The sequence below is a fragment of the Bubalus kerabau genome, chromosome 7, assembly GCF_029407905.1.
Source record: "Bubalus kerabau isolate K-KA32 ecotype Philippines breed swamp buffalo chromosome 7, PCC_UOA_SB_1v2, whole genome shotgun sequence".
NCBI classification, from domain to species: domain Eukaryota; kingdom Metazoa; phylum Chordata; class Mammalia; order Artiodactyla; family Bovidae; genus Bubalus; species Bubalus kerabau.
Window position 1 is genome coordinate 44799199 of NC_073630.1, and position 27116 is coordinate 44826314.

Below are 27116 nucleotides of genomic sequence, written 5' to 3' on the forward strand. Positions count from 1 at the left end.
TTGGTATCTCCAACTTTCCTGAAGAGTCTCTAGTCTTTCCCGCTCTATTGTTTTCCTCTGTGTCTTTGCACTGTTCACTTAAGAAGGCTTTCTGATCTCTCCTTGCTACTCTCTGGAACTCTGCATTCAGTTGGGTGTATCACTCCCTTTCTCCCTTGCCTTTTGTGCATGTGACTCACATCTATACCCTTCCACTATAATTCTGCAAGGCAGGTAAGAATTTAAGCCTTATTTTGGAGGCATGATTTTAGAGAGGTTCAGTTATTTGTACAAGTTCCCAAATCTAAGAAGTGTCCGGTCAGGGTCTGGTGCTAGATATGTCTCATTCAACCACTGCTCTTCCCACTGGTTTACATTGCTGCTTCTATCATATTCGTTCATGCTCCAGGATTTTAACAGATTTCTATGCATTTGCTGATAAATATAGTGAGCCAAGTACGTGCCCTGCTGCTACGTCACTAAATAGAAAACAAAAGGGCAACAACTCAAGAAGCTGCTGGGCCCACTCTTTACCTTTGTGAACCATGACAAGAAGGTACACTGAAGCTGTCGGAGGATGACCTATACTCTGTTCTCACTGCTTTCTCAATTCTGCGCAATAAGGAGCCTTGTGTGCATAGGCAGGGACACTCCAGGTGGTATGTGCAAGCTCACTCCGTACCCTTTGCAAACCACACTTGGCTATTCTTTGAGGCTAGAATTACACATACTTGTGTGCAGTCCACCAATCAGAAGTTAGACTTGGGAAAGTGGTTACTGCAGGCCCTGAAAGCTGACTTGAGCCACTTGGGTAAGAGATGCTGGGACCCTGGGTACTTAGGATGTGGAATAAAAAGGCAGAGCACGGAGTACAAGTGGTCAGGTCTCCTTAGCCCTGTGGGTAGGGGCGTGGCTGGAATAGATTCATAATAAACCTCTCAAAATCCTAGTACCCATGAGTCTTCAGAAAGTGGATTTTGACTGGATTGTTGGCAGGAAAGAGGAGCATCGCGCTAAGTGGGATCATTCCAAGAATCGAAGAAAGAGCTATAATCATCATTTTTATTTTTCTCTTTGGAGTTGCTAATTATTCACCATCTACAAGACAACTTCAGCTTACTCTACTGTGATTCCAACTGAGAACAGCCAAGTTGCAATGCCTCATTAAGAATGTTGTGATTTTTTTTCTGCCTGGGTAGACACACTTCTCCAGCTTGCTGAACCTGAGTACCAGCCCGAGAGCTCCTGCCTCTGCAAGGCAGACTGCTGCCCTGTCCACACCCCTGCTGGCTCTCACTCTGTGGGGAGCGGGCCCTACTTCTACAGGAAGAAAGGTAAGTAATCATGCTTCCTCTAAGAACCTTATGTCAGATAGTCTATCCACGAACCAACCTCATATATCTTCCTTCTGAATTTCCAAAATAATTTTTCTATATTTTAATAATGCAAGTGAGATGAAGATAGTAGATGAAAAAATGGTGTACTAATATAAATTTTCTAAGATAGATTTCAGTTTTTGGTAGGAAAAATTATCCAAAGTTCAATTTCCTGCAATATGTGGTTCTTTTTCCTATTCTTCACCCCTAACACCCGCTAGATAGAGGAAGATGTTATTTTTCTCATGAATTAAGTGAAGGGGAAACTTGCTTTGTGCTCATCCTTGAGTTAGTTTCCTTTGCAAAGTTCAGTTATTCTAATTCTCGGAATGGTCCAGTTGCTGTTTGATAAGAGGAGACCATAGAAAATCCTTTTGACTCTGACTATCACCACTCACTTGGTTAGGATGCATTTCATTCTTCCCATTTTTTAAGGTATCTCCATTGTTATGTACCTTTTCTTAGTTGGTTCACTGGAAGGAAAAAAAGAAGTGAATTGAATCTGAGGACCTGGATTCTCTTTCAACTTTATCATTCTCCTGATACAGGATGTCCCTGGGCCTCTTTGAGCCTTTGTTTCTCTCTATAAAACATGACAACATGATACTTATTCTTACAATAAATATTTAATGATCAAAAAACTCTGTCTTTTGTAACTTAAAGGAGCTTTCTAGGTAATTCTCTGTCTGTCTGGTGGTTAGGACTTGGTGCTTTCATTGTCATGGCCTGGGTTCAATTTCTGGTCAGGGAACTAAAATCCTACAAGCCATGCAGCACAGCCCAGAAAGAGCTCTGTAAATTGTAAAGGGCTTGCAGAATGGGGCAGTGGAAGTAATGTGATATTAATTAAGTCAAGCAGACCCAGCCTTAAAACCAGATTGTGCTGAAGATTGGTTTTGGATTCCCAATATGTAAAATGACTAGACAATTTTTACTTTCTTTAGAGGTCCATTAAATTAAAATGTCAAGTATTTAAAAACAATCTAAGTTCAACTCTGAGCCAGGAATTGAAAACAGATCTCTTTAGATTTTAAAATTTAAGATATAATAATTTATATGCAAATAGAAGGAAAGATTGAAGGGAGGGGATGTTTTATTTAAAATAAGCTACATTCTCAGGAAGGAAATGTAGCTTATCATTTAGGAGATCGTTAATCATTTAATTCATTTGCTCAATAAATACTTACCGAGCATCTACTAGGAGCATAGATATACTCCACATGGAATTGGGAGATTCAAATATGAGTAAGTTAGTGATTCTTTACCTATTACTGACTTACAATTCAGTAATGGAGAAGGCAATGGCACCCCACTCCAGTACTCTTGCCTGGAAAATCCCATGGATGGAGGAGCCTGGTGGGCTGCAGTCCATGGGATTGCTGAGTCGGACACGACTGAGTGACTTCACTTTCACTTTTCACTTTTATGCATTGGAGAAGGAAATGGCAACCCACTCCAGTGTTCTTGCCTGGAGAATCCCAGAGACGGGGGAGCCTGGTGGGCTGCCGTCTATGGGGTCGCACAGAGTTGAACACGACTGAAGTGACTTAGCGGCAGCGGCAGCAGCAATAGAGACAGGCTCAAGAACAACCACAGTAAGTGGGATTTTTAGTAGTATTACCTATTTTAAAAGTGATCTACTTAATGTGACATCTATTCTTAAAAGTTCCACAGGAATATAAGAGAAAAAAGAATATATTTACTCCAAGAAAGACTTAATTGTGGATTGTTGGAAGTTTCAATGAAATGCTAATGACTATCGGTCAAGGATGCAAAGAGTATATTACTATGTTGGGTAACTACTAAATTGAACTTCATTTTTTCACAATTTTCTGAGTCTAATTTGACATATCTTGTACGTCTTAGTAGATGCCCATGTGATTCTTTTCTGAGGACACTTCCTAAGTTTGAGCATGAATGACTCTGTGCTACATGTACATAAAGTATTTTATCAGTGTCTTTCTATCTTTTTGCTCTTTTACACACATTAATACAGAAAGTCCTGAGGCGGACCCAGAGAACAAGATAGAGCAAGGCGGACCCAGAGAACAAGATTTATCCAACTGCCAAATGCTTTGCCTGCATCATCCTATTTAACTTTCACAATTTTGTAAAGCAGTTCCATGTTTAGACCCATTTCTCAGATAAGGCTTAAGAGGCTAAGTAACTTCTATTAGGAGTGTAGCAAATAAGTGGTTCCTCTGGGAGGCAGGACTGTAGTTAACAAATAGTTAAACAACACTTACCATGTGTTTCACAAATAGTAACTCCTTTGCTCCATCTTCCTAACTACTATATGAAAAGTTACTAGCATCATTCCCCTTTTACCGGAGGAAAGATACAGAGGCCCAGTGACTTGTCTGAAGGCATGCTTTTAGTAAACTGTACGTAGTTGTGTTTGAAGCCAGGCAGTCTGCTTCCCAAACCCGGGTGATGACCAGTCCCTGAGCTGCTTCTCAAGGCCAGCTAGATCTGATGTCAGAGCCCTTCCAGTTACCGCTGCACTGAATGGCCTCTTCCTCCGTGTGCTCTCTCCTGAGGACAAATAGCTGTAATACAACTTCCCTGACACCAAGAGCCGATAATTCAACTGTTTATATATATATATTTTGCCCTTTTGTGCTCACCCAACTTTCTTAAAGCACCAATACACCCTTCTTTCCACTGTCGACATACACTTTGCCATTCTTTTCCTGTGTCTTTAATTAAATGTTAACATTCATTTGCCCTTTTCCATTGTATTAAAGATAACCTTTGCTTCCTGTGGCATCTAGATAAGCTTCACTCAGGCACAGGAACCAAACAGGTCATTGCAATGAAAAGTAAAGAATGGGAGCTCTGATCCATTCCACTGACATATTTTAAAACAGCAGTTTGAATGTTTGTTTTGCACTTACTTCTTTTATGTAATGTCAGGATAATAAATTATTTCTGAATACTGTGATAATGAAAAGATTTGAGTTCAAATTAGTCAGACTAAGTAGCTATGACCCCTCCCAAGAGTCAAACAGAATGTGTTGAGAAGTGGTTTGTTTGTTTATTTCTCCTTTAAATAGTTTTGAGTACATTATAGAGAGGGGTCCTGGTTGGGAGTTAGATACTCACAGTTCATTGATTTGGGGGAATGGCATAAGGAGATTGACTGTTTTCCTGCAAAATCCATCTACTGGGAATGGAATGGTTTCTTGCTAAACTGGGAGGATCCTGGACTGAGAACCAGGCCTTGATTCAAGTCTCATTTTTGCACTGATGCATTACGTGACCTTGAGCAAGTCTCTTATGTTCTCAGAATCTCTGTTGCTTTATTGTTTTAAGGGTTGTCATGCATTAACATGGCACTACTGTTCTGATATAAATGAAGGATGATGTTGTGATAGGTACTGTATATAAATTATCTGATTTACTCTTGAAAACAAATTTCTGAAGTCTATGTTTTTATTTACATTTTAGAGAAGAGAAAACTGATCCTTAGAGAGGCTAAATAACATGCTCAACCTCATGACACAGTTGGTAAGTCAGATTGAGGGCTATCCATTTGGGAAAGCTGCACCCATTTGGGAAAGCTGCACCCTTAACCATTCTGGGTTCCTTCCAATGCTGTTCAGCTCTGCACTTTAATATTGTACTCACTGTTCCTTTCGACCTGGTTCATTTTGTTGTTGCTACATTTCCCATTTATCTCCTAAACATGTCAAGTGGGCATGGGTTTTGGCAGCCCATTGCAACCTGAGTGACTCTTTCTCAGACAACACTTGCTTTCCCAGACTCTGTAAATTAGACATATTCCTGGTTAGCCAGATTGTGTGGCTGTGTCTATAAGCATCTCTTGAATTGTTGTAGAAAGTAGGGAATTCTCTATGTTTTTATACTGTGGAACTAACTGAAATGTTATGATTTTATTTTTAGAGGTTATGATGTGTTGGAATAAGTGTATTTAAAAATCAAAAAATGCAGAGAAAACAAGAGTTAAAATAAGCCAGGGAAGGGAGAGATGGTAGAAGGAAGATTATCCTTAGAAATGCTTCTTTATAACAAGTAATTATATAACTTGAGGATCTAGAAGAACAAAATACTTCAAAATGCTAACACTATTAATGGATGGTGGGATTTCAGGATTTCTCATTTCTTTTGAAACTTTGTTAATTTTTCCCAAATAAATATTCATTATCAGTATGCTAAAAAATTAATATATACACAGAGCAAACTCTGGGAAATAGTGAAGGACAGGGAAGCCTAGCATGCTACAGTCCATGGTGTCACAAAGAGTCAGACATGACTTAGCGACTGAACAGCAGCAAAAATATATAGACCTGAAAGGGAAGTGAAAGTGAAAGGCACTCAGTTCTGTTCCAACTCTTTGTGATCCCATTGACTATACAGTCTATGTAATTCTCCAGGCCAGAAGACTGGAGTGGGTAGCCTTTCCCTTCTCCAGGGTATCTTCCCAACTCAGGAATCGAACCCAGATCTCCTGCATTACAGGTGGATTCTTTACCAGCTGAGTCACCAGGGAAGCCCAAGAATACTGAAGTGGGTAGCCTATCCCTTTTCCGGGAATCTTCCTGACCCAGAAATTGAACCAGAGTCTCCTGCATTGCAGGCGTATTTTTTACCAACTGAGCTACCAGGGAAGATACATACAGATCTATAGTAAGAAATCACAAATCATCAAGTAATCTTTGGCTAGCTAACATCCTAGATAGTAATTTGTGTGCGAGCGTGCTGAGTCACTTCAGTTGTGTCTGATTCTTTGCAATCCTATGGACAATAGCCCACCAGTCTACACTGTCTATGGGATTCTCCAGGCAAGAATACTGGAGTGGATTGCCATGCCCTCCTGCAGGAGATCTTCCTGACTCAGGGATGAAACCTGCATATCTTATGTCTCCTGCATTGCCAGGCATGTTCTTTACCACTAGCGCCACCTAGGAAGCCCGCAGATAGCAATTTGGGGCAAATTTCTAAACTAGGCTAACTTCCCAGGCAGTGGTGACATCAAAAAAATATATGTCCTTTGTTAATATCTCTGATGTTGTTCACTATTTTCTGCCTCATTTCACATTAAATCATCACTGTAACATTTTCCTAAAGTAATGTAACTCCTAAGTAACTATATGACAGGAAGTGTTCAGGGGAAGAGACTATTTCAATGTTAGCTATTCCATTTTTAAAAACTGTATTTACTTCCTATCAATTAAAATAGATCATTTAAAAACATGCAATTCATGAATTGCATCCTCCTTTATTATTCTTATTTTGTCCTCCATTCCGGATGCCTAGACTTCTCCAAATTTCTGATTTATTACAGCTTCTCAGATTCCCTTCTTTCTTCTCATCACTTTTAGCCATAGACTTAATGCCACCAGACTAGTTAGTCCCTCAGTCTTGAGTACATACAGTAATTTCCGTTACCTATAAGGTCTTTCCAAGATAGTTATAAAATAATCTCTTCTCCTATCTGGTTCTTTTACTTTCATATCAAACCATGTTTCCTTGGAGTCTTCCCCCGACTTTCTGCCCCATGTTCATGCCTTGCTCAGCCTCTGGTCTTGTGCTTTGATTCGTATCTTTTTCTGGTCCTTGACAGTCTCCTTCTTCTCTTCTGCTTATCTTCTTTCTTGTGGGATCTCTTTCTAATACCTTCTCCAATTACCGTGCATATTGAATGCACTATTTTTAATTATCTTTTAATAATGCAAATCCTTAGCACCTATCTTGTTACTTAGAAGACTTTTAAAATTATTCTCTAGGATATATATATATGTGTGTAGCTCCTCAATAGGAATATAAGATTTTGAAAGGAAGAAATGTGTGTATTTCCTTTATATCTCTATCAGTATTTTATACAGTGTTGAGAATATAGCAGATACTTGACAAAATTTCTCTAAATTATATTTAGGTTCATGATAGCTAATTGAATTGAATTTTCCACCAAATAAATGCAATCCCATTATTTGTAAATCAAATTTTAAGCACAAGATTTTTCTAATTAAACAACCTTTAATAATTAATGTTTCATCTATTTTATGTTTTTATCTCTAAATGGAGCAGTGCTCATGCTCAAATGCTGAACTAGTTGAAAGGAGCTCTTCCTCTGACAACTTCCTGTCAAGTGGTTATTTAAAAACGCTGAGGTGTGTTGCTTTAGGAGACTGACACATTGGTGATTTAATATGGAGTGAAGCCTAAATAATGGATGACAGGGGAGCTATTAATAAAGGAACCTATATTGTGGTGCCCTCAAAGACTCGTGAATAATGGGAGAGTTATCTTAAGTAGACTAACTGTCTGCTAGAGATTGTGGACTCATAAAGAATCATTGCCCTTTTTTTCTTTTAGTGCTCTAACTATTTCTGGGAAGTTTTGTACTTAGCTGCTGTTCTTATTAAAGTGCCGAATCCAATATGGAAGGCGGGGTTGTGCTTTTGTAATTTAGTATTCTGATCTGCATCCCCTCTTTCTGAGGTTTTTTACCATCAAAATAATCTAGAGAATTAATATGCAGATTTAAAATAAGCTCTGAATGCTATCAAAAAGCTAAAAGTCTATTATTTGCAGAAATCTAGGCATAAAAATGAAGACACTCTATATAATTACTGGTTATATTCCTATTAGCATTATCCTTTAAAGTAAAATTATTTTAAAATGGCATTTGCAGAAAAATGGCTAGAGGTAGGCTTCATCTAATAACTTAGGTTATAAAAACAACAAAAAAATCAATTTTATCATTATTGCCCAATATTGCATCTTATGTGCAAAACTTTGTATTATTATAAAAAGTTTCTTTCAGTATTCTTTCCAAGTACCTGCCAAAAAGGCTAAAATTTTCAATCTTTCCGCCTTGCTGCTACTGCTGCTAAGTCACTTCAGTCATGTCCAACTCTGTGCGACCCCACAGACGGCAGCCCACCAGGCTCCCCTGTCCCTGGGATTCTCCAGGCAAGAACACTGGAGTGGGTTGCCATTTCTTTCTCCAATGCATGAAAGTGAAAAGTGAAAGTGAAGTCGCTCAGTCATGTCTGACTCTTAGCGACCCCATGGACTGCAGCCTACCACCTTAAGCTGATAGAAAAAAAATACCATTTTCTTCAATCCTTTGTTCAATGTAGAATTAAACCGAATTTCAAGCATTATTCAAAGACCTAAAGAGATCTCGGCAACCAATCCAGTATTTTTGCCTGGAGAATCCCAGGGACAGGGGAGCCTGGTGGGCTGCCGTCTATGGGGTTGCACAGAGTCAGACACGACTGAAGCGACTTAGCAGCAGCAGCAGCAAAGAGATCTCAATGAAAATTAGGTACAGCAAAATAAAATGTACAAAATTGAAACTTTACCAATGGAAAGTTAACAAAATTGAAACAAAATGAATCCTACTTACATATTTTTAAGAACCTTAAAAATTCAGTAGATGTTATGCTTGAAAAGTGAGGATTTATAAACAATATTAAGCAATTGTGGAGTTGAGCTGTAGATTTAGAATCAGAGAAATTGGATTTGAATTCCAGCTATACAATCTATTGCTATGTGACCTTGGGTTGGTCATGTGATATCTGAGTTTTCTGACTTTTATATAAAATAAGGATAATAATGGGCTTCCCTAGTGGCTCAGCAGGAAACAATCTGCCTGCTATGTAGGTAGACCCAGGTTTGATCCTGGGTGGGGAAGATTCCCTGGAGAAGGGAATGGCTACCCATTCCAGTATTCTTGTATGGATAATAACGGGAACAGAGGAGCCTAGTGGGCTACAGTTTATGGGGTCACAGAGTCAGATACAACTGAGCGACTAACACACACACACACACACACACACACACACACAGATAATAATGTCATTCCTACCTATTTCACCAGTGGTCTTGCAGAATAGGAATGTGAAAATATTTAACAATTATCAAATACTCCCAAAATATAAGTTATTATACCCTCACATTTTCTGCTATGCAAAGTATGCATGTTTTGAATGATGCTAAAGCTGAAACTCCAGTACTTTGGCCACCTCATGTGAAGAGTTGACTCATTGGAAAAGACTCTGATGCTGGGAGGGATTGGGGGCAAGAGGAGAAGGGGACGACAGAGGATGAGATGGCTGGATGGCATCACTGACTCGATGGACTTGAGTCTGAGTGAACTCCGGGAGTTGGTGATGGACAGTGAGGCCTGGTGTGCTGTGATTCATAGGGTCGCAAAGAGTCGGACATGACTGAGCGACTGATCTGATCTGATGGAATAATTGTACTCTGTGACATTTCAGAAAATAAAGCTGCTTAAAGAGTAACTTACATTGGATACAATGTGCTAGACATTTATACAGACATTGATTTAATTTTCAAAATAAGCCTCTAATGTATGTTTGTTTTAAATCCAGTATACAGATGAGGAAACAGCTCAGATGGGTTAAATACTTGTCTAGGTCAGAGCATAAATAGTAGAGTTAGCCTGATCCTAGAGTCTCTCCAAATACTGTCCTCTTCTCCTCCACTGGGCATTGAAGATCTCTTCCACCCAGGACTGATAAAAGTGAGAGTCCACTTCTGGTTGGCATCTACCCCCAAGATAAAGACTTGGATACTTCCTTTATCCGTGTAGACAAAGGATAGAGGATGCTGACTCATTAGACAACCCAGGCAGTATACCCATTCCATAAGTTTTCCCAACATGATGTATTGCTATTTTATCGTGTATTCAATCTTTTCTGTGGTTACTCTGCCTCCTTCCTTCTATCTTCTCAGACAAGGGAGCAAATGGGAAAATGAAAAACAAACTATCAAGGCTGAGTTTGAAAGAAACTACACCACAAAAACAGGAGAAAGTCATATTCTCTAAGTTCCTATTATGTCTTTGCTTTTAGGTTATCTGTTAATAAGATTCCTGAGGTATATATTATTATCACCATTTCTTTAACAGAATAAACTTGCAGGCAGTCAGGTTAGGTAACTTATCTTAGAAGCTAGTTTGGTTCCAAAGTCTGTTTCCACAATTCCCCATTTTCCTTTTACAACAGAGGAAAATAGAGAGTGTGGCATAACGTAAGCTCATCACTGTCATTGGGGCTGTACACAGTCCCAAGGGAAAGAAAACTGGTTCATGGTGAAAAGATTTATCCTTTCTATGTGTAAAGCAAAGATACATGTATGGTATATAAACAAATATACAACATATCTGGCGTATTAAAATTCCATCAATGGTGATTAGGAAATAAAAAAGGCTACTTAGGACAACAATATTATATTTACACTGGCTTTGGTTCTTGTCACAGTCAGAATCAGGTCAAAATCATTTCTTAGTTGCTTCAACCATGGATCTGAATGCATCACATATTATCCTAGAATACATGGAATAGAGTAGGTGTACTTTTCAACCTCTGGACTGGAGTGCTGAAATGACATCCAGTACAACAAAAGTCCAGAAGAATCAGCAAGATCAAACTACCATGATTCTAAACCATCAGAGAATCAGAGGGAGACCTGAGAGCAAATCATGTCTTTCATGTGCTCACCTCTCCACAAAAAGTTTCCCACCATCATCTTCTGGAAACCTGCCCTCTATCCATTTTCCAGGGGTCAGTCCTAGCACCACTCTTCCAAGAAATCTTTGCTTTATCCAGGTTACATCTTCTTTTTCTTCAGGAACAGTCTAATGTTCCTGTACAGGGTGCCTTACAACCCAGATGCTGCATTTACCAAGATTCAGATTTGAATCCAGACCCTGCAACTTATGGCTGGGTACAACTGACTTATCCTCTGTGTGTGTCTCAGTTTTTCCATCTGGAAAATGAGAATACTGATGCGTACCCAACTTACAGCCAGGAGGAGAAAATATTTAAAATATTTAGCACTGTGCCAGGCTGGCAGAAATATTTACTTGATGAGAATAGTTAATACTTTCAACAACTAACTCAATCTCTCCTTAGATTTGTGATATTACATAGTATGTGCCCAATAAAATCGTGAATCACAGTTCAGATGTCATCTCCTGCAAAAGTCCCAGCTGTACCCTTCCTCTTCCCATCTAACTCTGTCCCTGGTTCATGCTTGTTTCGTTGTGCTATTTATACAAAGATTTTTTTATAAATTTCTGTTACCCGATGAGTATAGATAATATCTACAAGTTCAATTACTTGTGTTGTATGAACATAGCCCATTTTTCCATCTATATATGCAAAGAGATACAGCATTGTATCGACATATCTGGAAGCTAAGACATAAATCTTTACCATTGTGGACAAATTTATCTTTTAGTCATTTAAACTTGAATGCCCTGCAAACATTTTGATATGAAATCTACCTTAAAAATTAAAATCCTATGCCAGGCTCTGTTTTCCACAGTCTACTCTTGTTGCTTTTTTTCATGCTGCTTTCTCATTTGTTATCAGCCTTTCTCACACACTGAGACTGAGCTCTTGGGACAGTCAAGCAGGAGGCGATGCATATACATAGTCTTTCCAGTGCTCCAGGGCTAATTTTCAGCAAATGTCCTGGGCAGACTTTTTGAAAAGATTGATAGTGATTATCTTGTAACCTTGTATTATGAGTCCCAAGAGCACCAGCATCCAAATATCAGTGAGAATAATATGCACTGATAGCCATGCAGTGTGCTCTGGTGGCCCTTATCTACAGAAGTGTGATAGTGCTTAATCTTATAAGCACATATTGACAGCCAATTTATCTAATTACTCACATTCACAAATTAACTGAAGTGATAACAGAATGTATTATCTTCACTTTGACATGTTTTTGGAGATCTTCAGGGAGACCTCTTTGATCATTTCAAGGATGAGCTTGAAACAAAAGAGCTTCTCGGAGTTGTTTAAAAGGATCTGATTTATAAAAGCCTGGCTTATAAAGCATCTTCATTCCCTTGGTGTATTTTTTTTCAATTAAGGTATGTACTTCAATTAGCAAGTGGGGTATCTTTGTTGTCATGAAAAATGTGAGCTTTTTTATGGTTAAATTCAATAGCTGATGCTATCATCTACATTTCTTTGAGATTTAACTAAAAGACACATTCATTGATGCAACCTAATGAGTGTTCTTTTCTTAGTAACACTTTCTTCTCCTTTATCTTTTGAAATTCAGTGCATGCATCAATTCATCAGAAAGCCTCTCTGGGCTCCTTACATCTGTAGGGGGCTCCTTACATCTGTTGGTGGGGAGGGGATGCTCCTCCTCTGATCACCTGAACTCCACACACACTCTGGTCATTACAAGTCACCATGATCTTCCATCTCCTCAGTTCTTGGAGGACCAAGGCCTAATGCTTGGCACATTTCTGCAGGCAAGGTCCTATGTCAGAGACTAGGAGTAGAAGATGAACAAGAGGGGAGTCTCTCCTTGAGGGGATTCCATTTAGTAGGAAATGAGGAAAATAAAGTAACAATTATAACTCAAGGGTTAAAGTCTATGACCAGGGTATCTCCAAAGTATGAGGAATACAGACTAGTGAGAAATCACTTCACAATGGTGAAGAATTCACAAGATTAATTATTCACACTAGCTGTTTGTAAGTGATTTAAGAGATAACCCCGGGTATAATTCTAATATGTAGTTATTAATTCATAATAAAAATAATACTATAGCAGCCACAAATGCAGCTAATAGATTTATACTGCAATGTGTCCTTGCTGTTTATATGGCCATTTGTTATCACTGGATGTAGCAGCAATTTAATTTGACTCAATACTTTCTAAGCACTGCATATTTGTAACAGAGTGTGCTAACTTCTGTGAAGAATACAAAGTAGAGTAAATCTGTCTTCCTGGAGAGAGTGAAGAGGAGAAATTTATTCTGCCTCTAGACCCTGCCTACATGCCAGGCACTGTTATTAGGTGCTCTTTCTATTCCAGAGTATTAAATTTTCATCAACAACCCAGAAGAAAAGTATTATTGTTCCCATTTTAGAGACTAGAAAATTGAGGACCAGAGAGGTTGAATAATTTGCTCCATGTCACACAGCTGATAATCAGTGTTCAAAACCAAGTCCTTATACCCTATGCCTTGCTTTTTTTCCTCTCTAAAATCATTGTTTCCAAAACTATCCAATTTAAGAAGATAAAGTCCATTTTTATGGACTTTATTATTAATATCCCTATTAAATATCCCTATTTAATATCCTAGGATCAAGAACAAATAAGAAAAATGATATTTAAAAGGGGGAATCAATTAAAGACTTCCTGGAGAAGGTTCCAAGGAATCGTCATAATTTCTGACATAATGAAGTGAGATGCAGACTATCTAACAAAAGAATAGATAGTATCTACCCTTCTGGTAAATCTCATACAGAAATACAGATAATAATAACTATTTTGAATACCTGTTATGAATTTTAATGATAATATTAATGATCAACATTCACTGAGTGATTTCTGCACATCAGGCTGCGCAAGAAGATACATTACCTTATATACTCCTCCCTACAACCTATGAAGTGAGTTTATTGTATCGTATTCAATATTCCAGAAAACTGAGGTGTAGAATTTAAATAACTTGCCAAAGTCTCACAGCTAAATAGGTTCCAGAGCTGACATTCAAAACCCACACTCTTAGTATTGTGTTGCATGATCTGCCATTCATAATTGGAAAGTGCTCAACCCAGTTCCAGAACCACAATAAATGCTCAATAATAATTACACAGGCTGCTATCACTTATCAGTCAGCTTATTTCCAAAGACACATAGTGAGACTACCAAGAACAACTTTAGGGAAGCCTTCATGGTGCTTAGTGCTGCGGTGGTTGGAGGTGTGTATGCACAGGAAAGTTGTGAGCACTAAGTGTGCACACATCAAGGTCAGAAGGAGTCTGACCTGGATTTAAGAAGTGATCATTAAACAATAAAGCTTTTGTAGCAGACCAATAACCTAATTACAACCCAACTTTTAAAATGCACATTTAAAATTCATGTTTCATAATGAGAGATCATTGAGCTAGACTTGGTAAATGATTGACTTGGAAATTTGTGTGCCTGAGCCTAGCCCTTCAGAGGAAAAATAAATTAATAAATAATAAAGGATTATTAGGATTAATAAATAATAAAGGTTGTGGAATGATCCAGAATTGCATAATACAAAATCATTTAATGTTTACTCAGTGTATCTAAAGTAGCTTCTGGCTACTACAACTTTATATAGACTGTGTGATGGGTGGAATTTTCAGTAAGTGAAATTATGTATGCCATGTACAGTCAGCTTAATCTTGATTACCTATATCCTTCACTCCATGATGATGGGGAATTTGTTCAACTCGTTCACTGCTGTCTCCCTAGGTTTCAGAGTAACGCGCAGCATGTAGAAGGCACGCAATGCATATTGCTCATATGAATGAATGCATTAACGAAGAAAAGTGTCTCAGTTTTTATATCCATATTGAAAAACTTGTTCTTTAATAGGGCATTGACACTTCTAGGAAACTGAGGAAATTTGTGAACTATCTGCTTAGAAAAAGGCACACACACTGCAATGTCTCATACAACTATGAAGAATTCACAGATGTCTTGAGAGCCATGGATTAGACTCCATAGAATCTGGGATAAAATCTGTGTACTCTGTCAATGTTTTTCTCACTGAAAATTTAGGGTTTCTGCTATATTTTTTATAATTGATTTTTAAATATCTCAATAAAATATCTCATATATATATGTGAAAGCTAACTCTGATTTACACCCTAGAGAGGTTAATGTTTGAAGTACCCAAATCAAGAGTTCAAATTCCAGAGATGGCCATTGCATATCTTGACAGTGTTTTTAGGTGTCCTGCCCGGAGAAGGCAATGGCATCCCACTCCAGTACTCTTGCTTGGAAAATCCCATGGATGGAGGAGCCTGGTGGGCTGCAGTCCATGGGGTCGCTGGGAATCGGACACAACTGAGTGACTTCCCTTTCACTTTTCACTTTCATGCTTTGGAGAAGGAAATGGCAGCCCACTCCAGTGTTCTTGCCTGGAGAGTCCCAGGGACGGGGGAGCCTGGTGGGCTGCCCTCTCTGGGGTCGCACAGAGTCAGACACGACTGAAGCGACTTAGCAGTAGCAGTAGCAGTCCTGGAAGCATTTTTTTCATTGACATGATAAATTGGTTTCAAAAATTGTAGTTGGATTGACACCAGCAAATGCTGGTGAATGTAGAACAATGGGAATTTTTATTCACTGCTGGTAGGAATGCAAAAGGGCACAACCACTTTGCAAAACTGTCCAGTAGTTTCTTGCAAAATTAAACTTACTGTTTCTATATGTCAGCAATCATGTTCCTTTGTATTTACCTAAAGGGACTGAAAATTTTATGTGTATATGAAAACCTGCACCTAGATGTTTATAGCTGCTTTATTCATAATTGTCAGAACTTGGAAGCAACTAAGATGTCCTTCAGCACATGTGTGGATAAACATATTATGGTATATCCATCCAATGGATTGTTATTCAGTGCTGAAAAGAAGTGAGCTTAAAAGAAGTAAAGCCATGAAAAGACAAGGGAAAAACTTTGGTTTTAAAATTAGAATACTGGTGACTTTCAAGAAAAAACAAAACAGAATGGTGAAGTGGAAATTTTTGGAATAAGTAATGATAAAAACTTACTGAATGTTTGTTTGATGTAAAATGTTATGCAATAAACTCAAAAGGTTTTGTGGAAAAAAACACAATATTTGACAGACTTTCTAAGTTCAAACAATGCTTGAGTTGGAGATTCTTTCAACTGCCTAAGAAGATATTATGGCAAAATACTGTCCAAGAATGATGAGGCTAAAACAAGTTATTAATTATTTATCTGGTTTTTAATTCATTCATTCACTTCTTACTGTCCAGTATATTCATTCTTCTTTTGGTAAAACAGTAAGAAGTTCTCCCTTTAAGTAAGCACTCTTCCCCAATTTTCACTATCAGCTAGTAGATGACACCACCATCAACTCTAGGTATGGGTCCAAATTAAGTTAGGACAGTTGATATAATGTTCCAGAGACAATAACTGATTCATGAAGCAGGGTATGGCTCAACTCAAGTCAATGAAAATAAGGTTCAGGAACTGTGTTAGCCTTTTAGGGAATTGTTTGCTTTTTTGCAGATGACAGTAATAGGTGAGGTCCTAACTAAGCCCTCTTGCTGCTACTTGAGACTAAACCTAGAATAGCCAGGAAGGCAAACTGGTTATAGAATAAATCAGACTGGAAGGCATAGAAAAGAAGGAAATCAGGACTCAGGTGTGATAACATCGTAACTGGTAGATTAAGCCTCACCTGAAGCTTTACTTTTAGATAGTTTCCAAAAGTTTAGAAGTATTTCTAAATGAGTTAATATATTCCCATTACTATTTTTACTGGAATCATGTGGATTTTATAAACTTGCCTTTCTAAAAAGTCCTAATGGAGAAGTCTAGTAGCTTGTTAAATAAAAAGGGCAGAGATGAAAGTTCATGAATGCAGAGAATGAGCTAAATCTAGAAAGACTGAAACCAGAAACAAAGGCTCTTCAGAGGTACTTTATTTAGCTAGAGCTTGGGCTCTTAAATAATTAATTCTTTATTCCTCTGTGCTCTAGAAGCTGGTTTCTTAGACCAGTTGACACTGATGTCATCCAACCCTGTATTAGAACTCATTGTTCAAATGTTTCTTTTTTCCAACTAGATTTGTAAAAGGAAAACTTTCCAGCCCTTGCTGAATGCCTGTCACATAGTAAATACTTATAGATAGCATTATGTTGGTTTCTTGAGCAGGGAGGGGTGTGGTGAGAGCATTATTTGGCAGATTACTTTGGCAGCAGTGGGTTGAAAAGACTGGGATGGGTTAAGGAGGAACAGAGAGGGAGCCCAATTAGGTATGCATTTCAGTACACCAGGGGAGAATGCATAAGGGCTCCGAGCAATAAATCATCAAAATGTTAAGATCTAAGTCTAGACAGCCATATGAATAAAATGGACAAAGCCACACAGACAAATGTTCAGTATTTTTTAGCCTGTTCTCTTTTATTCATATAAAGTTCTTAAAACCGTTGCCCATGGTAACATTCAGTGGAGAACTGACTGGCATTTGGAGGCATCTATCAGATCAAACATTGATGAAAGAGCCTGTTTCCTTTTTATACCCAGTCAATTGTTCTAAATATAGACTAGGATGTTTCTCAGAGCAATAGCAGTGGCTAGAGCTGGGTTCCAGTAAGGCAGTGTCATTCCCATACACGAAATATAAGCAAGCTTTAAATTAACGAGCATAATCTGAAAAGGTTAAATATTTAGAACATTCCAAGTATTTTCCAATTTTTGTATTTTAGAGTGTTGACTTTGCACTTTCTGACATGGTAGCATGATGCTGAGTAATAAGAGGAATTTGTAATCTAAGGAAGTACTGGTTGTAGAGAAAACTTTAATGCATTTGAACGAGAGACACTGTCTTCTAGAACAAACTTCAGAAACAGGTCTGGCATCCATTCCACAGCCGATTGAGGAAACTTTCTACAGATTCAATCTTCAAGGCCAACACACACACCACTTCTTTCATAAAACACTGTTTCTTTCATTTTTCTAATTTAAAGTAATAGTTCATCATTTAGAAAATTAAGAGAAGAAACAGAAAGAATGATGGAACTACCCCATGATTTAATCTCTTATCAGAACCACTATCAATACCCTTTTAAAATCATGTCAACTATTGGATGAACACACTATATACTTTTTTCGTCATTTGGGTTTTTGTTTAAATGCTACTTCCTTAGAGAAGTCCTCCTTGAACTCTAATTTGTAATTTTCTTCTTCTCTGTCTTTCCTGTTTGTTTCCAGAGTTCACTGTTTTCGCTTTGTGATTATGTATATGTCAGTACCAGTACTGCACATGAGGTTAGGATCATAGATGTTTTGTGCAGTATCATATGCCCAACATGAGGCAAATTCTTGGCATATAGCACACACTCAGATAAAATGTATGTTGAAATGTTTTCAGGTACTATGGTTCAGTAGTTTACAGCAGTATCTTCTGCAGCCACACTTAGGCATGGACCCTGCTGTGGAAGACAGAATACTATATGTCACTTTACACAGTGAAAGGCAGTTTACAGGTATGACTAAATTACTTATCATGAGATGGGATAATAATCCTGGATTATTCAGTGGGCCCAATGGAAGCAGCAGCAGCAGCAGGTGACATGACGACAGAAACCCAAAGCGAGAGAGATTGGAGGGTGCTATGCTACTACTGGCTTTGAAGTTGGAGAAGAAAACCATGAGCCAAGGATTGTAGGTGGCCTCCAAAATCTAGAAAGGACAAGGAAACATATTCTTCCTGGAGCCTCCATAAGGAAACAGCCCTGCCAGACGTCTAAGCCATCTTAGATGTCTGATCTCCTGAACTATATATAAGAGAATAAATGTATTGCTTTGTGTGTGCCTGCTAAGTTGCTTCAGTTGTGTCTGACTCTTTGTGACCCTATGGACTGTAGCCTGCCAGGCTTCTCTGTTCATGGGGATGCTCCAGGCAAGAACAGTGGAGTGGGTTGCCATGCCCTCCTCCAGGGGAACTTCCTGACCCAGGGATCAAACCTGTGCCTTTTATGTCTCCTGCATTGGCAGAGGGGTTCTTTACCACCAGTGCCACCTTAGGTCACTCTTTTTATGATTATTTGATTCATCAGCTGTGGGAAACCAATCTGCCCACTCTGCAGGGAAAAGAAAAAGTCTCAGACAAGTTAATCATCATCTCTAGACCTCACTTTCCTAGTCTGTAAAATGGAAAACAAAGCAGAACCTGCCTCACAGAACAGTTGAATTCTGTAGATATATACAGAACATGGAGAGCAGTACTTGGCATGTCCTATGGCTTCACCAAATATTAACTGTTGGGAAAGTACAAATGACCAAGCAAATGCAATGAATATTACTGATCCCTTTCTTATTTTTACATTTGCAAATACAATCTATTGGTGATACATTTCCCAGAATTACTTAGTTGACCAAAATCAGGTATGAATATGTCCTTTCTTTTTATAAGTTTTCAATTTTGCTGTTGGGTTAGCTTACTTGCTGGGAGAAGGGACAGTCCCTAGTTATCTTTATTCTCTGGTTTATATTTAGGTGCCCATTAGTTACCTGTATCTCCCCCCACCTCTTTCTCTCTCTCTGTCTCTCAGACTTGCCTTTCAGTTGCCTTGTCCTCAATTTTAAAGATCTCCCTAGGCCTTTATAGTCATGCCTTAGTAATTGGTCTTGTCTTAGTTTGTGCTGCCATAACAAAATACCATAGACTGGATGGATTAATCAATATAAATTCCTGACAGTTCTGGAGGTGAGGAAATCCAAGACCAAAGTGCAGACAGTTTGAGTATCTTTTGGAAAGCCTGCTTCTTGTGGAGACTCACCTTTTCCCTGCGGCTCACATGACTTGCTTGTGGTGCTTGCAGGAAGATAGAGGGAGAGGTGTCATGTCTCCTCCTCTTTTATAAGGACATTTACCCCGCCATGAGGATCCTACCCTCACAATCTAATACGAACCTAATTACCTCCCCAAAGCACCACCTCCAACTACCGTTATAGTGGGCACCAGGGCTTCAACATATGTATTTGGGGGACACAAGCAACATTCAGCATATAACAGCTTTCTTGATTCTGTAGAAGCTCCAGAGAACATCGATGCCCTGACCACTGTATCCTCTTCAGGTTACTAGGGTCTCATAGTAGTATCCCAGTTTTCACTTGTATTTGGGTTCTAACCGCCAGCCCAGCATAATACAATCATAACAGGGAAGATCTTTTCCCCCATCATTGTAGTTAAACACAGGATTTAGGGGATGTCTTGTGTTTGGGATCTGGCCCCATAACTTATTTTTGGCCACAAGGAGAGTGGCCATATGCCCCCGATCTTTATCTGGGACAGTTCTGATTTATAACTATTGGTCTAGAATAATTATTTGTTTTTCAAGTTTTGGTTTAATGGCTGCGAGGCATGTGGAATCTTAGCTCCCTGACCTGGAATCAAACCCACATCCCCTGCACTGGAAGGTGAAGTCTTAACCACTGAACTGCCAGGAAGTTTCCCTGCCAGAATAATTCATAACAATGACCCCTTTTTACTCTGGAAAGTGTCCTGGTTTGAACAATAAATTGCATGCTCACTTTGACTGGGTCTTTTGATGAGTCAATATCTCTGAGGATTTATTCCTCATCTATAAAACGCAATGACACTATCCCCCCTCATAGACTGCCGGATAGACCATATAACGTGACTGATGATCATGGCATACAATACATACTCCCGCTGGGTTAGTTTCTTTCCTTTTCAATAATGACTGAGCACCTTTTAAAACCAAGGCAAGAAATGCAATCAGACCAGGGTCCACTGATTAATTAGGTTTGAAAGAAGGTATTTAAAAGTAGCATTTTGCTGGAGATGGAGACAAAGGCTTAGTTAACGTGCCAATGGCCTAATGAAAGGAAGGACCATCAAAGTAAAAAAAAAAAGTCAGAAACAGAAAAGATCTTATTCATCATCAAGTCTAATCTCCGCTCTTATATATTGAAACCTCCTTGCAGGACTATCTGTTAATTATTGTCAGTGGTTAACATTTGTAGATTTCATACCATGTCTAGAACATCACGTCAGCCACCTTACAATTGTTACCTTGAATGATCTTTATAAGAACTCAAGGAGGTAGGTACTATGAACACCTCACTGTGAAGATGAGATTTCCATATTCATGTAGTCAAAATCCAGTCTCTTGCCTTCTAATGTACTTTTGGTGGCCATGTGGACTTTTGGTGAAACAATTAAAAACCTAAAATTTGAATCTGGGAAGCAGAGAGCTCAAAATGTCAAAAATTTCTAAATAATTTACAGGTGTTTCTTCATTGTAAAGGTAGCTTTATTTTATGAACTTAATTCTGCAAATGTTAACTCCTATTTGTTAGCGGTTCTGTCCTTAACCATCATGGAATGCTATAGTATCTTGAAACACGGTGAGGTCCTCCACAGTTCCTGGGGAGTAGCAAAAACCACACAGAAATTTTTTTCCAACCATCAGCTGATTTCAACGTTTGGGAGTTTTGTTGTTTTAACCAATGGTAAAGTCATGATGTGATAACTGAATAGTTGACAGAGAAGCACTGAAGCATACTAGAAATTGTTCAGGGTCTTGCAGATAGGAAAACTTCATTCTGCTTTATCTGAAATAATTCATTATGTAAGCTTGAACTAGTTATTTTATTACTTTGTGACTGAATTACCTTTCTACAAAATAGAAGCTTAGCTAGACTGTCACTATCATCCTTTCAAGTTTGACCAGGCTCTCTAGTCAGACCAGATTCTCTGAAATATGGCCTAGATCCATGCAAACTGTCACTTTGGCAACACAGCCTGGAGCTTAGAAAGAGTTCAGGGTATTCAGAAGGATTCGATTTTGTATTTTGTGGATGGAAACTAATTGAAATTCTGTAGGTAGATCAAGTGAAACAATGAAAACATGCACAGACACCTGAAGCAGACTCTGAGCCCAAAACAACTTCAGTCTGTCCACAGCACCACACATGTTGCTGTGTGCTGAATAATCCTCTGTCTTTCTTCAGGAAAGTCATCACTGAAAACAGAGTTTTGTTGGGTCAAGGACACTAGGCTGCTTATTTTGGGATGGATCATGTTCAGGACCTTGGAAACTGGAGCACTTTTCCCATTCTGCACTAATAGATGTTTAACTTGATCCAGAGCAGAGGCAACAGTCTCAGAAGGAAAGTGTGTTCATCAGTCGGATCTCACTGTGCCCTGCGATTCTGAGGACAGTTTCAGCCTCTCCTCTCTGTTCCCATCGTTGGCCCATTCTTTTCCAAGGGTTTCTTCCTCAAAGTTTGAAGCACACACAACTGGTCAAACTTTTCTAGCTCCTTTTCACTGCTCTTTTTTGCCGGGAGCCAGTGTGAGGAACTCCGCCTGTGACAAAGGTCAGGAGGAAGGAGGCTCAGCATACACAGAAGTGGGATTGAGCCTCAGGAGTCCTCCTGGAAATTCTCGAGCATCTACCCCCAAAACCAGAGTCTGCCTACTTTACGGCTTTGTGCTCTCACCTACACCTCTGACTTTACGGGGGGCTGTGCCCCACCACCTCTCTCTGGAAAAGAGTTAACTTACAGCTCCAGTTAATAGTAATTCCTGGGCATGACAGGAGTGTTTCAATCTACAAACTCCTCTGAAGGTTTTCTAGCCTGCCTGACAGGTTTGTGCGGCCACATGTGATTGTTCACAGCCTCCCAACCGTGAGAGGCACGAGATGCTTTAAACCTTCTAAAAACAGATTCTTTTGAAAAGATAGGAAATTATTAGTGTAGTATAGTGGGCTGATTAAAAATTTGATTGGTGAAGGGTTTTTCATTTGTTGAGTCAATGTTTGCTGCTAAGTCTCCACATCCTCTGCCCTTATACACATTGATGAATATATAGAAGAAATAAGTATTAACCTTTGATATTAATCACGTTAGACCTTAGGCTAAGCAGATTCTTTCCTTAATTAAAACCCACTGCACCCTCACCCTATAGGAATGTAACTTTATCTGGTGCCTTCGGAAGGTGGTGTCTGTTTTAAGAATAATCACTCCTGGAGAAATAAGTGTTCTGGTTGACTGACTGCTGTCACAAGGAGAGGGTCATAAATTGTCAGCAGGCCCCCTGGCCAGAAGATGATGTAACACCCCTAAGACCTTTGTATACATCCGTATGAAGCACCTGATTTTGATAAAAGTCAGGACTTCTGACCCCACGTGACTTTTGTATTACATCTATGTGTATAAAAGCGGACCCTGGAAAATAAAGAATGGGATCAGTTCCTAGAAAGACTGGTCTCCTCATGTCGTTCTTTCTCTCACTTTCTGGCTGAATTCCCATCTGGAGCATGGAGGCTCATCAAGCCTACTAATTATGCCTGGGCTTCTAAGATCTGACCGGGGAGGCCTTAGTGTCTCCTCTCCTTTGGGAGAATGGAAGGATGCCTACGGCCTACTTAGGTGACGCAAATTTCTTGTCTTGAAATTTTATTGGCTTTCCACGTAAACCAAGTTATTCAGCCTCTTTTCTCCACTAAATTTTCTCACTGAGCTATCCTTATTCAACCATTCTTTATATCTTTAATTCTATCATATCCTGATCGCCAAAGCTGTCCCCCCTTTGAATTCCCTGGATCCACATGGGCTGGACCCCAGCACTTTTTCTTTCTGTGGCATCTTATGAGAACTATCTCTTGCTTACTTATATTTTTGTATTTGAATTTATCACTACTTATGTTTTGATAAAATTAAAAGACACTTGCTCCTTGGAAGGAAAGCTATTACAAACCTAGACAGGGTATTAAAAAGCAGAGACATCACTTTGCTGGCAAAGGTCGACAGAGTCGAAGCTATGGTTCTTCCAGTAGTCATGTATGGATGTGTGAGCTGGACTATAAGAATGTCCATCGTTGAATAACTGATGCTTTCAAACTGTGGCAAATACACTTGAGAGTCCCTTGGACTGCAGGGAGATCAAAGCATTCATAATCCTAAAGGAAATCAACCTTGAATATTCATTGGAAGGATTGATACTGAAGCTGAAGGTCCAATACTTCAACCACCTGATCTGAAGAGCTGACTCATTGGAAAAGACCCTGAGGCTGGGAAAGGTTGAGGGCAGGAGGAGAAGGGGGCCACAGAGGATGAGATGGTTGGAGAGCATCACTAACGCAGTGGACATGAGTTTGAGCAAACTCTGTGAGATAGTGAAGGACAGGGAAACCTGGCATGCTGCAGTTCATGGGGTCACAAAGAGTCAGGCACAACTTAGCAATGAACAACAACAACTGTCTGTGTCTATTTGTGTCTCCTAAGTTTCATTTCTATAACTTCTACCCCACACAATCAACCTGGACCTGCTCTCTCAACAGGAAAAAACGATTAACTAGTTATCAAGATCAATTCCATTCTGTTTATTGATGACGCGTGTTGTGCTTTCACTCATGCTTGAAAACTGAGGTTTACAAAGGATGCAAACATATTGCTTCTTCTCCACTGAACTGGCAAGCTACTGGAGAAATGGACAGATAAATTATGCTTTATTTCAGTGAAGTTGGTTTTACAAAACAAGAGCTTCTCAAACAGCCTATGGCAAAGGATCAGTTTTTGTTTTGTTTTCCCCAGTCCATAGTATACAGATACAATATTAAATACAAAACAGTATTTATGGATGTTGTGACAATATCAGATTGCCGCCAGTTTCTAAAAGTTTGTGCTCAATTTCTGTATTTTATCCTTGCAAATGGGCAGCTAATAGTTTGCAAAACAGCCTTCTCCTACAGACTACAGTTTGTGTAGCATTTAGTTAGAAAAGCCGAAAGAAAATACTGTTGGAATACAGGTGAGTGTGCAGTTCATCCTGGCTAGGGCATGGGAACAGTCTCACAGAATCACTGGGATCCACTTTTTAGTTCTCTTCTTCCTCCCTCTTTGCTTTTTAAAGGCCAACGAGTACATCTGTCTTACAAGTCCAGTTTCCCTTTACTTTTTTCTAGATCTGGTAACGTCTACCTTTAAAATCACTCTTCTGCTCTTCATTTATAACAATTTCCCCTGCCCCTCATCCAGAAGCATCCTATTCCTCAGCAGTGTGCCATCTTTACACTTTCCATTGACTCCATCATGTGCTTCTTCTGTACCTGTCTACAGATTTGGGCAGTTAGGGTTCACAAAAGCAAACAGAGCTCTGAACACACCCTTCTTCCCTTATACTCCTGTAACATCTCTCTGTACTGTCACTTAAGGCCTCTGTGATCTAGCTGTCATCTAATTTCCAGTTGTTTTCATCACAACTGTCTAATTATGTTTGCAGCCCTGCATCACAGCTGAATTATTTACTGGTTTTCAATGGATCCTAGATGTATACATCTTCATGCCCTCAATCATGTTTTCTTTTCCCTTCTGCCTTAAAGTTCTCCTACCTTTCATGATTCCCCAGTAGCCCCACCTGCCCCACCAGACCACCTCCACAAGAAAGAGCTATTCCCCAATGCTTAGCTTGATTCCCACACCTATCCTGAAATCTCCAGAGATTGTACTACAGTTAGTTAGAATAAAGGCCCAATTTGCTAATTTTCTGATGTATTCCATTTTGCTTTCTTTCTGGTATTAGAGACTGTCTCCTCAAAATATGGTGATATGCAGGCACATCACCCATCATCCATGCAAGCTTGCCAAGGGCAGAATTGATACCTTGATCACTGTCAAATAGGGACCTACAACTGTGCCTGGTTTGTCCCTGTGTCAATTATTTACCTATTCATTTGTCTACATGGAATTTTCTGAACCATCTCAGCCTTCCATGAATGCACAGTGTATCGGGAGAAAGCAGATACATTAACAGGTAATTACCATGCTATTTTGTAAATGCAAAGAGAATGTTTTGCACTGAGCAATATAGTAGACGGAGAGGGGATGTCCAGTTCAGGATAAAGATGAGAACCAGTGTCTGGGGAATCATTCTTTAGGAAGTATCATGTGAGATGAGGAAAAAAAAAAAAAAAAAAGCCCAAAGGAAACATGCAGGAAGGGGCCCAGAGGGAAGTATCCAGTCTGAAAGGACAGCCTGGACAAAGGTTCTAAGGCAGGAAACAGCTATATAATGTACACAGGAGGTAAAAACAAGCAAATCTATAGAGAATGAAGCTTAAGAGGGGTGGCTACTCAGGAAGCGGGCACATAAAATTTACAAGTGTAAAGGAGCAAAACACTTCTTGCAAACAAAATTGTTTGATAAGCCAACATAAACACTAACAATATTGAAAAGTAAATGATGACTGATCTATAATGCTAATATTCAAAAAATCGATTTCATGTACTGTTACTTTATACCTCCCTGGGTCGGGAAGATCCCCTGAAGGAGGGTATGGCAATCCACTCTAGTATTTTTGCCTGGAGAATCCCATGGACAGAGGAGCCTGGTAGGCTGCAGTCCTGAGGGTCACAAAGAGTCAGAAACGACTGAAGCACCTTAGCATGCACACATGCACTTTACACCTATCTGATTGTTTTTCCCTTTTGATTCTGCTACTTGACACAGTTCCAAGAGTGGAACTGTGGCTTCTTCTCTTGGGCTGCTGAGGTCTACTTGTTGTGCATGTTTAAGAATCATTTAACCAACCATTATTTCAAATAAAACAATCTAGCAACTGTACCAGAATGAATTAAAGTCCCACCAAAATTCATGCCTACCTGGACCTTAGAATGTGATCTTATTTGGAAATAGGGTCTTTTCAGATGAAATCAGCTAAGATGAGCTCATACAGGAGCTTCCATGGTGGCTCAGTGGTAAGGAATTGGCCTGCCAATACAGGAGACAAAAGTTCGATCCCTGGGTCGGGAAGATCCTCTGGAGAGGGAAATGGCAAACTACTCCTGTATTCTTCCCTGGGAAATTCCATAAATAGTGGAGTCTGGCAGGTTACCTCTCCATGGGGTCACAAAAGAGTCAGACATGACTTAATGACTGAGCATGCTTGCATTTACACACGAGCTCATGCTGGATTGGAATTGACCACAAATCCATCTGGTGTCCTTACAAGGAGAAAATTTGAAGGCAGAGGTGAACACAGAGAGAAAGAGAAGATAGCCATGTGAAGATGGAAGCAGAAACTGGGGTGATGCAGCCACATTCAAAGAAATGCCAAGGATTTCCAACAACTGCCAGAAGATAGGAAGCAATGGGAGAACTCTAAGTGGGAGTGTTCAGAGAAACCATGACCCTGCTGACACCTTGATTTCAGACTTGTAGCTTACAGAAATCTGAAATAGCAG

At 39.3% G+C, this 27116-nt stretch overlaps 1 long non-coding RNA gene across 4 annotated transcripts; it reads left to right on the top strand.

Annotated features, from left to right (window-relative positions):
• Positions 1-964: 964 nt before the first annotated feature.
• LOC129657188 (uncharacterized) lies at positions 965-23114 on the top strand. 4 transcript variants are annotated; one of them, XR_008716592.1, is made up of 4 exons: positions 965-1313; positions 4806-4865; positions 12096-12237; positions 22840-23114. It is a non-coding gene; the product is annotated as an uncharacterized LOC129657188 (long non-coding RNA). The 4 variants fall into 4 exon arrangements; XR_008716591.1 differs by lacking the exons at positions 12096-12237; positions 22840-23114 and adding an exon at positions 18268-18700; XR_008716590.1 differs by lacking the exon at positions 22840-23114 and having other exon boundaries at positions 12096-12365.
• Positions 23115-27116: the final 4002 nt, after the last annotated feature.